Genomic DNA, 13,376 nt, shown 5'->3' with positions numbered 1-13,376 from the left:
TCCTCCATATTTGGCTACTATGTTTTCTGTGTTCGGTGACATTTCTAAGCCCCACTTTTCCAGTGTAAATGTCTAGCAAAGTTTGGGCCCAAAGTGTAGTTGGTTCCTTAAAGATTCTCCACGCCATTTTAGCATGAAGTGCCACGTTTCTTATTGCACATTTCTGTAGTCCTAGTCCTCCTATATTTTTCCCCATTGTAATTTGGCCCCACCGGACAAGGTGCAATCTCTTTTTTGTATTTGTGGTTCCCCAAATGAAGTTTCTTTGGATTTGATCCACCCTTTTGGAGATGCTACTTGTTATTTTATGGATCTGCATTACATAAGTTGGGATGTTGTTTAGGGAGGATTTAGTTAGGGTGGTTCGTCCAGCTATATTTAGCCACTTTGTTTTCCAGCTTGCAAGCTTTGTTTGCATATTATCTATAATAAATTTAAAGTCTTGTTTTGTAGGTCTCTTATGGAAGATGTAAAATCCTAGGTATTTCCCAAAGCTTTTACTTTTAGGGATACCCATAGTATCGGTTATCCCCTGCATAGTGTGCGTTTTGCAGTTCCTAGAGAACAAGATTTTTGATTTCTTTAAATTAATGCTCTGTCCACTATATTTGCAGAATTTGGACAGTGCATCTTTAATAGAGCGACAGATGTGTTGGTCCACTTTCCCAGTTAAGACAAGGTCATCCGCAAAAAATAGGTGGGACAGAGTCGATCCTTTTCCTGCAATCCATACTGGTTTCCATTCCTTTTGACCTACTTTCCTATCTATCATCCTTGAAAGTAATTCCATACATAGTATAAAGATGTACAGTGACATCGAGTCCCCCTGTCTAATTCCTCTTGACAGTTCAAAGTATTCTGTTCTAGAACCGTTAACTAAAATTGTTGTTCTACTAGATGTGAAACAAGACATAATGATATTGATTAGACGTTCGGGGAACTTAAAATAATGCAGAGTATAATTAATAAAAGACCATTCTATCTTATCGAAGGCCTTTTCTAGGTCTATTTTCATTATCATATTACCTTGTTTCCCTTTCATTTTCCCAAAATGGTTTATGATTTCCTGGACTATAATAACATTATCACTTGCTTGTCTATTCTTTAGGAAGCTAGATTGGCAAGGGCCTATGATTTGGTTTAGAATTGGTTTGATTCTATTTACTATGATTTTAGGTACTATCTTATAAGTAGTATTACATAGGCTTATAGGTCGGAAGTTTTTTAGACTTGTAGCATTGTTACATTTCGGTATCAATCATACATTTGTGGTATTTATTTTTGGATCAATACGTTCTTCTTCCCACACTTTAGTACAATTATTTGCTACTGAGGGTCCTAATATGTCCCAATATTTTTAATAATAGAAAGGGTGGATCCCATCAGGTCCAGGGGCCTTGTACGGTTTGAAGGAATAAACAGACTCTCTAATCTCTCTCTCATTTGGACTCTCGCTCATGCAGCTAAGATCAGTTTGTACTGTATCCCTAACGTTAGTAGTGTAATTCCTAATAGAAGAGTTATGTCTTGTTGAAAATAGTTTCCCGAAATAGGAGGTTGTGTAATCTACAATGTTTTGTTGGTCAAATAGCCAGGTGTCATCTTCCTTTTGTAGTGCTAGAATTTTATTTCTTCTTCTATGATTTAGGGTTGTTGTATGAAAAACTGTGTTTGCATCTCCCTTGTTTAACCAATTAATCCTTGACCTTAGTTTCTAGTATTCCTCTTCTCTTTTTAATAGGTAATTGTATTCCTTTATTAGATCCTGTTTTAGGTTTACTACGAAGGTACTGCTAGGATAGTTTGGGGAGGTTTATATTCCTTGTAGGCGTTTTAGAAGTCTTTTCTTTTTATAGAAAGTGTCTCCAAACGTAATCCTCTTCCACTTTATGGCTTCAGTTTCAAAACAAGTTATAGCCTCTAACAGATTTTCTCTATTAAGCCAAGTTAGGTTCACTATGTTGGTAAACTCCGGGTGTGAGGTCAACATTGTTTCTAACCTGAAAGGCTTGGGTTTAGTATTATTGAAATGTTTTTCTAGTGATATAAGTAAAGGGCAGTGATCGGAATGTGTTCTGGAAAGGTGTTGGACATGTGCGCTGGGTAACTTAATTGCCATTCGTTTGTTACTAAGATCTTATCCAGTCTTTCAGAGATAAGGGATGTCTTTGTTTTGAATCTCTTGTTCATCCAAGTGAAACGACTACCGTTGAACCCCGTATCGATTAGTTCGCAACAATTTATGGTGTCTTGGAAGTCTCTTGGAGGGTTGAGGGGGTTCCCTCATTTTTTTGACGAATCTAGTAGTAGTTCATTAAAATCTCCTCATATAAACCATCCTCCCTTGAAATTATGTTTTATATTTTGCATATTTTCCCACAGTACTTTATGCATATATCTAAAATTACTTGCATAAACAACACTAAATAACCAAAAAATATTCATAGTATTTACCTTTATTATTCCATGCACCTCTTGAGTAGTGGTGGCTATTTCATCCAGTTCCAAGGTTGCATCATCCCAAAGCACAACGATGCCTCTAGAGTTCCCGATTGCGGGGACCTTGATCATTCTTGTAAATGGAAAGTCCTCTAGGAGTGTTTGGTGGTTTTCCATTTTAGTTTCTAAGAGGGCCACTAACGGTGGCTTTTGCCAGTCTAGGAGTGATCAAAAGTTCCTCCTAAAGTCTGGCCCATTTGCACCCCTACAGTTCCATATTATTATATTCATGGATCCGTTCAAGTTGGGTGGCACCAGTAATGGCATGTTCCTCCTGGATTCTATCTGTTCTTTCGATGCTCTCATTAGATGATCCATGACTAACACATAGTTCCCTAGGTGCGAGTTTATTGGAGGTCTTATATCCAAGGAGCTTTTTAAGAGATTCAGGTGGCATATTAATATTAGTTTCTTTTCGAATCTTTCTTTGAACACCATTATTTTTATCTCTTTTAGCACTGATATTTCCGTTCTTGTTTCTCTCATTAAACCTATGGCTTTTTCTATCTCTTTCGAGTTCTGATATTGCATCTGTGCTAATGGAGTTATTGAGGTAGGGGTTGGTACCTGGGATGCTGATGCTACATTACTGGGATCTTGAGTAGAGCTTTTTATCAATCCTATGGTACTAACATTGGTGGAGGGCCCCCCTGCTGATATAGGTGCAGAGGGTTAAACAATGGAGTCATGCTCGAAATTGGGATCATTTGTGGTAGGAAAGGCATTTCTGCCAGGTATTGATTCATAGTTTGAGGTATTGGTGTCTACTAAGTCGAGATGTGAAAGACCGGATTCATAGGGTACTAGTAGTGTAGTGGGTTCTGGGGATTCTGGTAGACAGACGCCATCTATACACTTGTGTTGTATGTCTCCATTGCAAGCCTCATGTCTTCCCCCACTACATGGGCCAGGAAGGTTGGGTTCTGGACTACTATGACTACTTCCCTCCCTTCGATTACTACATTGAAGGAAATGGCATGACCCTGTAGACTCAGCTCCAACCACAACGTCGGCACTACATTTAGAGAGGGCACTGGGTGGCATATATTGGGGTGTTGTTCAGTGGGTGGTTCTGGTTGGCATTGGGGTACTCTTCCTGTTCGTTGTTGTTCATAGTTTGGAATCTGGTTTGGTAGTGAATTTGGAGTGTTTGGCGTATGGAAGATTGGCGTCTCGTTTGGGAGTTGAAAGGAAGTCTGGGCATTATACTTAGGAAAAGGTAATTCAGGAGTTATGGGGTCTATCAGAATATTCACAATATTTAATGGTGTGGAGTTATTACTAATTGAGGTAGTTAATATAGAGGTGTTTAAAGTTTTTATGGTAGTACTAGGAATATCTGTACTGTTTAAAGTATTTTTCTAACACCTTTTTGGCTCCTACAGTCGATAGCTTACCCCTAGTGATATCTTTGTTATCCTCCTCGATTTTGGGTAATCCAGTTGGAGCACAATTGTTTGAGTGAACGTTTCCAGATCTATCCATGTGTTCGAAGATCATTTGATTTGTCGATGTGGTTGATGTGTAGGATTTGGGGTGGAAAGGCTTCTCATTTACGTTTTCGCTATATGTGGTTGGGGTTTCTCTAGGGGTATAGTTCATAGGGTTGAGTTTATTAAATGTGGGGGGTAGGGGGTAATTAGAGGTTAGTGTAGGCTTTTTATGCGTAGGGGTCAAGTTTAGGGCGCTACTTTTACTTGCCGCCTTAGTGTCTTTAGGATTAGAATTTGCTAATTTATTAATTATGACGTCATTCATAACGTCGTCACCTCCATCTTTGTGACTGTTGCATTCATGATCATTTCCAGTCATAGAAGTACTATGTTTACTTGCTAGAGGTGTTTGAATAATGTTGTTGTTGCTACTCTTTTCTTCTAGCTTAGTGACCGAGGCGGCAGATGCTAATTTACTCTTGTATTTAAAAATTTGGGATTCAAGGTACTTACCTATCTTTGCGTCAAATAATTTAACTAGGATGCCCGCTTCCGAATGGTTTTTTGACTATTGTCGGCTTTCCTCTCCTTGGTGTTGAGTCTGTTAGCTCCACTGTGTTGCGCTGGACTTTTTTTAAAGGTGACTATTTTCCACTGCTCTTCCTGAACCTCTGATGTCCTGTTATCTACCTCCATCCTCGGCGTCGTGATTTTGTCCGCTTCCTTAACTTGTGTTTTTGCTTCATTTTGTTCTTTCCTTTTCGCAAGCTCGCACGACATTTGCGTATGTCCTATTCTCCCGCATTTGAGGCAGAATATTCCCTTTTCCTCATATATAATATCCTTCTTTAAGTTATCTATATATATATGGGTTTCGACTGGATTTTCCACTGGTACCTCTATACATATTCTTGCGTATCTTCCTCTAAGTGTTGACGAGGTACACACATCATTTTTTACTAGTTTACCCAGTCTGTTCCCAATCTTGGCCAGTAGTTTGTGGTCATAGTATTCCATTAGTAGCCTAGGTAATCTTAACCAGATTGAGGTGCAAATTTCCATTGCTTCGGAAGCCACGAAATTCGATTGCCATCGTTTAATGGAGAGGTAGTATCTGTTTATGAACCATGGACCACTTTGCAAAGCCTTGTTCATGTTTTCTTCCTTAAGGAATTTGACCGTATAGTAATCGTAGCCCAGGTCGATTAGAACAATTTCCTCTGTGGTTTTCCAAGTAGCTATTAGTCGGTTTCTTAGATAATGATGTGTGACTCTTTTTCTCAATAACTTAATTATAACTGAGTATGCCCATGGCTTGTATATTCTAATTTTATCCTCTTCAGATAAATGAATACCATCTTTGTCAGTGTATTCCGTGTAATCCATAGTGTTCTCATTGTATTGTGGATACTCTGTTTCCCCAATATTGTTTGTGCGTGAATGGTTTCAGGGAAGGTAATTTGGTTGATTTTCCCAGGTGCTTATTATGTGGGATTGGAGTACTAAGTGCCTCTTTGAAAGAGATTGTTATAGGTGAATTATTTGTAGTATGTTTTGTATCAATTTCCATGACTTCATCGGGGGATTTTGGTGGCTGGGGTAGCTTTTCAATGGAAGTACTCATTTCTATCTTATTTTTCTGGCTTGAATAGAGTTGGTAAGTATTAACAGGTGCACCGTCCTAATAATTTAATATTAATTCACCATACAACATGAATAAATTGTAACCGAAATAATTTGATATTGGCTTAATTTGTAACTCTCCTTCGTAATAATTAAAATGGTTCTAACCCATTTAAAAAAATCTATTTTTCAAAATAAAAATTGCCCCCTCCCCTGGGAACCCCCCACCCCCCAGGGCACCCCCCGCCTTCCACCAACCTACCCCTAATTTTTTTGTTTTCTAAAAACAAAAAAACAATCCGTTTTTAAAAAAAAAATAAAAAATTACCCCCTCCCCCGGGCACCCCCAACCCCCCCCACCCCCAACCCCCCCCCACCCCCACCTTCCACTAACCGACCTCTAAATTATTATTTTTTCCAAAAGCAAAAAAAAATATGTTTTTTCAAAAAAAAATAATTTAGCCCATCCCCCGGACACCCCCCGCCCCCCCACACACACCTTCCACCAACCTACCCCTAATTTTTTTTTGTTTTCCAAAAAAAAATAAATTGTTTTTTCAAAAAAAAAAATTACCCCCTCCCCCCATCCCCACCTTCCACCAACCGATCCCTAAATTATTTTTGTTTTTCAAAAACAAAAAAAAATTGTTTTTTCAAAATAAAATAAAAAATTACCCCCTCCCCCCGGCACCCCCACAGCCCCCCCCCCCCTTCCACCAACCTACCCCTAATATTTTTTTGTTTTCCAAAAACAAAAAAAATATCTATTTTTTCAATTAAGTTTGAAAATTAATGTTAATTTTTTTATTTTTTAGCACAATTAAGAATTTTGAGTGTAAGTGAAAACTAAGTGATCTATTATGGCCAATATGGATACCCCATATTTAACCCATTTTGACCATATTTGTAAAGACTCTTAAAATAGCTTGAAACCCATATTTAACCAATTAAATTATGAGTGATCCAAGTCATTAAATATGGGCAAAATGGACTCATTTCATTAATATGGGCTGAAATTGCCACCCCTAATATTTCATTAAAAAAAAAGTAGATTTCTAGCATCCCATAATATTTAATATATAATAACTAATAATATATGATTTATAAAAAAAAAATTAGTATAGGGGTAAAATGGTATTTCAACTTTACATTTTGGAGCTTCCCACTTTTAGTTTTTTTTTCCTTATATATATACATTTTGAAGCATGTTGTGCTTCTCCACGAACGCGGGACCTAGTTGGCGAACGTGGGACCTTGTCTGTGAATGCCGAGAATAACATGCTTCTTCTCCGCGAATACATGACCTAGTCAGCAATCAAGGTGGGTCAACCTTGACCAGCCTTTGCGAACGCGTGACCTAGTCCATTAATGCAAAGCACAAATCGAGATGCACCGGCAAGGACTACATAAAATGAATTTTACGAGTTGAAAATACTCTGACGAAGCACTCGGGATTCATTAAGAACCTCGTGCACGCAAATGAACTACGTTACCCCATCAAATTAGATTTTTGGGACTCAATGGAGATGTCGAAACTTTCAACGGAGGTCATCTCGAGAAAGAGTGGGTCCCACACCCAGGCTTTATCTTAGCCGTAAGACATAAGATTTCTTGGAATGAGTCTAGAGATCTTGAGACCCAAATCAAGGGTCCTTCTAGGCAAAAGTCAATGTTTTGAAGTTGACAAAACCAACAAAATTGCGTTCTGAGACATCTAGGGATGGTAATGGGGCGGGGTGGGGGCGGGGGGCGGGGTGGGCCCCCTCATAAACCCACAAGGATTTCAACCCGCCCTGTTCCTCATGACACAATTTGTTGTTTTGAACCCGCCCCGCTCTGCTTCAACTTTTCTTACTTCTTTTGATTAATAATTTGTTAGTATAATATATATGTTAATCATATTTTTTTCAATTTTGTGCTAATTATTGATTACTGTAATCATTAATGTGATCTTATATAAAAAAATAAATTCTTTTTCTCACATTTTGATTAGTCTTGCATTATATTCATTTTTAAAAACTTTTATACGTTTTTATCCCGTTTCTTCTCAATATTTTAAGCTTGTGTACGATTTATTTATTTTTCTAGCTTCTTCTAAATGGTTTGTTCTTTTAGCTTTGGTTCACATTTGCAGTCATAATCCGCCCCTCCCCACAATTCACAAATACTATAATCCACCCCACCCTACATCCGTCCCGCCCTGTCGTCATCCTTAGAGACATCTACTTGAATTTTTTTATCGAAATCAACCATTCAAATTTCAAAAGTTCCAAAATAGGAAAACTTGCATAAAAACCAAATGAACTATCCAATGAACGAACTATCAGTCTCAGCAAGTCATAAATGGCTTGGGCCCGCAAAAGAAAGCTCTAAACACCAAAATATTGCAAAACTATGAAAATGACCTAGAGGATCATTACAACATCCATTACTAAATTGACTTTCGTCCTCAAAAGTAAGGAGAAGAAGAAGCCTAAAGGCTCAAAAGATGAGGGTATTGGGTCCACATGCTTCACCAGACTTACAGACACCCTTTCAAATTGAGCAACACCATCCTAAAACTCAGGCTAATAGAATACTCTCAAAATCACATCTTTCTCTCCAAAACTCAAAACTAACCACCAACTCCTTCCTTTGATGATGGCTTCCATCCAACCAAATTGAACTCCTGAGATATACCAAGATGAAAACTAGCTCACTAGATTGTCTTCCATATGCTCCAAGCCCAACATCTCCTAGCTAGGAGCATCCTATCTACTGAACCTCTCCAACATCATATGTATCCTTCCCACATAACTGCGCTAACACAAACCTCAAAATAATAACATGCCCCCCTGATCTTGGGCATATTTATATGCCTAGGAGTCAAATAACACTACACATTTCAGCCAAGTTTGAGGACAAATTCTCATTTTATTAATAATGTTTGAGTCATGTTATTGCATTATGATTAATCAATATAATTACTGACTATAGGTTGGGAAACAAGAGAAACAGGCATAAGAGCTACTGTACGTGAAGTGAAGTTGGACCCGAGCACAAGAGCACGAAAGATGAAATAGCAAAAGATCAGAAGAAAGTTCAATGAGAAGACCCTAGCGTTGTGCCCTATCCACGCCGCAAAGAGGGAATTATTTATTCCCACATTGATGATGCTGATACAGAGGACTACGTATCCTCTCCGTGTCGCGAATAGGAGGTGTTCAAGAAAGTCTGAATACGCAAGCATATGCACATCGCGGACCTAAGGCCTAGTTTTCTGCCTACTTTTTTCAAACTATAAATAGACTTAGATTTTATTATTTTAATTTTTTTCTAGCTTTTGGAGAACAACAACTTGGAGAACTCTTAATTCAATTTTAGGGTTTATTTGTGCTCTTTACTTCTATCGATTTCTCTTATGAATATGAAATACTTGAAGATTGAGAATCACATTATGAGTAGTTAAATTCTCTTATTCGAGGGTTGTGGCTACAAGATGATTGTATTTTATTGAACTTTATAGATTGAAGTTGGTTATTGCATAAATCACTCTTTTGTTCTTGAGTTGGTATTTCGTGTTTGACCACCATTGAAATAAGCTTATTGTCTGAATTGAACTCAGGAGAGGGATATGCGGATAGAACGTGGGACAAAAGGAGCATCATCTTCTCTAGAAATTAGGGTTGATTTCTATCTAGAATAGAGATATACCCAGAGATAGTGCTTGGTTACTAAACATGATGAAAACTTAATGTTTCACAATTGGTTCAGTCTATCCCCGCTCAACGGTAGTTAGGCTGCTAATTGCAGTAGGTGATTAGAGATCGAAAGACCATGATCATATATTTAACCCTATAAATCAGTGATTTGATAATCAATTGAAGTCTATAAAAAGATGTAGTATGCATGAATACAAAGTAGGCCGCAGCCCTGGAATGACCTAAGTCATTGTTTTAACTCCAACACAAAATTGAATCATATTAGCTAGCTTAGTTTACTTCGAATAATTAATAAGTTAGAATCATTCATCAATCTTTCTGGAAACACTTGCTTTAAATTACAGTTATTGGAAAAATAAAATATACTCTAATCTTAAGTCTCTGTAGGTACGACATTCGACTCTTAAAAATGACTACTTTATTACTTGCATGACCACGTACACTTATGGGTGCGCTTGGACGCAACACCTCCTTAAACATCGAAGAGTGGCAAGGGCCTATATAAGAAACCCAACCCAAGGCAAAGCCCAACTCGAGTACCAATGACTCTTGAAACACACAACCTATGTTTGAAATGCAACCTCTCAAAACTGAACAAGCTACTCCATGGATGATCAATCTACGGGTGAAAACCACACTAAGCTCAACTCCAATGTCCTTGTTCCACCCAAGAACTTCTAGAAACTGACTTTCATTAATTCATATGCATTGCCAATATATATATGTCATTTAACTTAGCCCCATTTCACATTTATGCCCTCGAACCTTGGGTGTGCACAAGTAGACACTTAAACTTGTATAAAGTTGAACAAATAGACACACATGTCTACGTGACATCTTACAGGAAAATTTGTACCCTACATGGTGACTTATGTCACATAGGATTCATGTGTCTACTTGTTCAACTTTATATAAGTTTAAGTGTCTACTTGTGCACACCTAAAGTTGGAGGGCATAAATGTAAAATGAGGCCAAGTTAAAGGGCATATTTATGTATTATGCCTAAAATACCTCACATTTGTAATATGCATTATACATAAATGTGCCCTTTAACTTGGCCTCAAGTGATATTTATGCTCTTTAATTTTGGGTATGCACAAGTAAACACTTAAACTTGTATCAAATTGAAAATATATACACATTTGTCCTACATGGTATCTTAGGTGGCAATTTGTGTCTTATGTGGCGTCCTATGTATATTATGTCACGTAAGACGTGTGTGTCTACTTGTTTCATTTTGTACAAGTTTAAGGACTTACTTGCGCACACCCAAAATTGGAGGGCATAAATGTCAGCTCAAGCCAAGTTAATGAACATATTTGCGTATTATGCCTTTGTAATATTATAAGCGTTATTAAAATATATTATAAAGGCATAATGCATAAACATGCAATTTAACTTGGGCTCATCGGTCATTTATGCTTTCCAACTTTGAGTATGCACAAGTAGACACTAAAATATTTATAGAGTTGAGCAAGAGAGGATTTGTGCTTGTAGGTCGGGGTGAATATTACAGACCAGTGGATCTGGTGGTCGACAATCATTCGGACTTTGTAAAGGTTGTCGCAACACTTGTAGTAGGACAGAGGACTTATCGCGATGCCTGCAGACTAATTCACGATGTCTCCATTGTTGACATTTGTCAAGCAGGCCACACACGTGTCCTACTTGACATCTTATGTGGCAATTCACCTCTTATGGAGGATCCTATGTGGCGTCCTGCCACATAGGAGTGTGTGTATAATCTTGTTCAACTTTATACAAGTTTAAGTGCCTACTTGCGCACACTCAAAATTGAAGGACATAAATGTCAAGTGACACCAAATTTAATGGTATATTTATACATTAAGCCATATTTTTATTACTCTTTAAACTAGAATTTTTTTTTATATAAATACATTTCTATCACAATTTTAATATATTAACACTTGAACTAACTTAACTAGTACTTGAATGTTTGAAGTCTAGGTTAATACTCTGTGACATGATTAATAAAAGAAATACATATAAACAACATATGTAATATATCTTGAAATTAGTATATTATACCTATTATAGGCATATTACAATGCATGTGGTGAATATATAACTAGAGAAAATATATAAATTTTTCCTTGAACTTGTATGAAAATATCAGTTACACGCTTAAACTATTATAGCAATCTATTACACACATTTACTACTTAAAAGTGAATCTATTTCCACCCCAAAACTGATGTGACAAAAGAATTAAAAGAAAAGAGAAAAAATGCGTAAATGAATAAAAAAGAAGAAGAAGAAGAAGAAGAAGAAAAATATAGTCCATTCTCCATGGACAACCCTCAAACTTCTTATTTTTCTTCATGTCATTCATCATTTCTTCTCTTTCTTTTATATTATCAAAATCACTTTATTTTCTTTTATGAATTGACTTTTTATTTTTCACCTTTCTCCTCTTTGAGGTTGAACGAAATTTGTAATTGTGATAATCTTTGTGATGGGTTTGGTAATGAGTGATAAAATTAGTGATGGTATGACTTTTAATTTTAATAATTAGCAATGAAACTTGTAGATGGTGAATGCTGAAATTTGTGGTCAAGATTGTGATGAATTTCATAGTGGTAATGGTGGTGATATAATTTCGATTGTGAATCTAGTTAAATTAATTATGATTGTTTGCAATTTTTTATAATGACAATGGTTGTGGAAAGATTCCGATGGTGAATTTGATTGTGGGTGATAAAATTTATAGTGGTAGAGATGTGAGTTTGGTGATACTGACAACAATAATTGTGGCTTAATGGTGGGTCTGATGGTGTACATGTAGGGATGACAATGGGGTGGTGCAGATCGGGGGTGGAGCGGGTTAAGCTTAACCCGCAAAATTTTTAATCCGCCCCGCCCCACCACGCATAACAACCTTTTTCCTTTTCAACCCGCCCACCCTGCCCCCCATAGACCCGCCCCGCATAATTTTTATAATATTTTCTTTTTCTAGTTAAGTTTGATACTAAAAATAAAATTCATACAAATAAATTCATTTTTCATTTAGTTATATTAATTTAATAGGATAGTGACTTAAGAAATTATTTTTTATTGAACCATTTTCATTTACTATCTTTAATATTTTATTATCTTTAAAGAAATTATTTTAATAAATAATGTTCTATCACTCTTATAAGTTATAACATGTAAAAAATTAAAATTAAGCTTGAACCCACATAAAATCATATATACCTGCAACCCGCATTAATTTAAAAAACCCACTTTAACCCGCCCCACACAACCTTAAATCCGCTCCGCCCCTTCCACCCCCGCGTAGACTTAAACCCACCCCGCCCCCGTCCCCGCCCCGCACTGCCCCATTGCCATCCCTATGTATAGGGGAAGAAGCAATTGGGGTGACATGAATTATATTTTTTTAAAAAAAATCTTTCATAATTGTTGATGTGGTAGTGACATGGTGATGATGTGACGCGAGCATGCACTTCTCATCATGTGACTGGTTATATGTGCGTCAAGGTGAAAATTAATTCACAATTTTTTTAAAAATCACTTTTAAGTAATTCAGGTATGTAACAGATCATCACAATAGTTTAAACGTGTAACTGACTTATCATAACAAGCTTATGAGAGTTTACGTCTTTCCCCTATATATATAATACATTTTTAATATAATAGTATGTAAAGTGATTGACAAAATTTGAGAATGTTTTAGATTCAAATATAATATCCCTTTTGCTATATTGTATCATACTTGTATTAGTATTGTATCATGTATTGTTTTAGTTATGGAAATATAAGATACAAGTCATATGTAGTTTTAAACAATTATGAAACATTGATGATACAACTCTAATACTAATCATGATACAATTTTGAAACTTCATCTTCTTCATGTTTTAGTCTAATATTTCTCCTAAAATCAACTCTAAACTTGATCTATCTCCCTCAACAATGATATATGAACTCAAAAGTATATTCTAAATTGTTTGCAAGAACAACCAATCCAAACTCATCACAAATTCAAATCTTCAATTATTTATATCTTCAAATCTAGCGAAAATTCAAAAATGACTGAAAATGAAATTCCTTGAATCAATTTCTTATTCGAAACCTATTTTTCCTCAATAACTTTGCC

At 36.5% G+C, this 13,376-nt stretch overlaps 1 protein-coding gene across 1 annotated transcript in view; it reads left to right on the top strand.

Moving 5' to 3' along the window:
- Positions 1 to 13,376, top strand: part of LOC125831588 (pentatricopeptide repeat-containing protein At5g01110-like) — an 809,602-nt gene that overhangs the window by 616,044 nt on the left and 180,182 nt on the right. The window lies entirely within an intron of this gene.

This window comes from Solanum verrucosum, unplaced genomic scaffold (genome assembly GCF_900185275.1).
Source record: "Solanum verrucosum unplaced genomic scaffold, falcon-dt-bn FXZP01000049.1, whole genome shotgun sequence".
NCBI classification, from domain to species: domain Eukaryota; kingdom Viridiplantae; phylum Streptophyta; class Magnoliopsida; order Solanales; family Solanaceae; genus Solanum; species Solanum verrucosum.
Note: the sequence above shows the minus strand (reverse complement) of the source record. Positions and strands in the feature narration are given on the sequence as shown.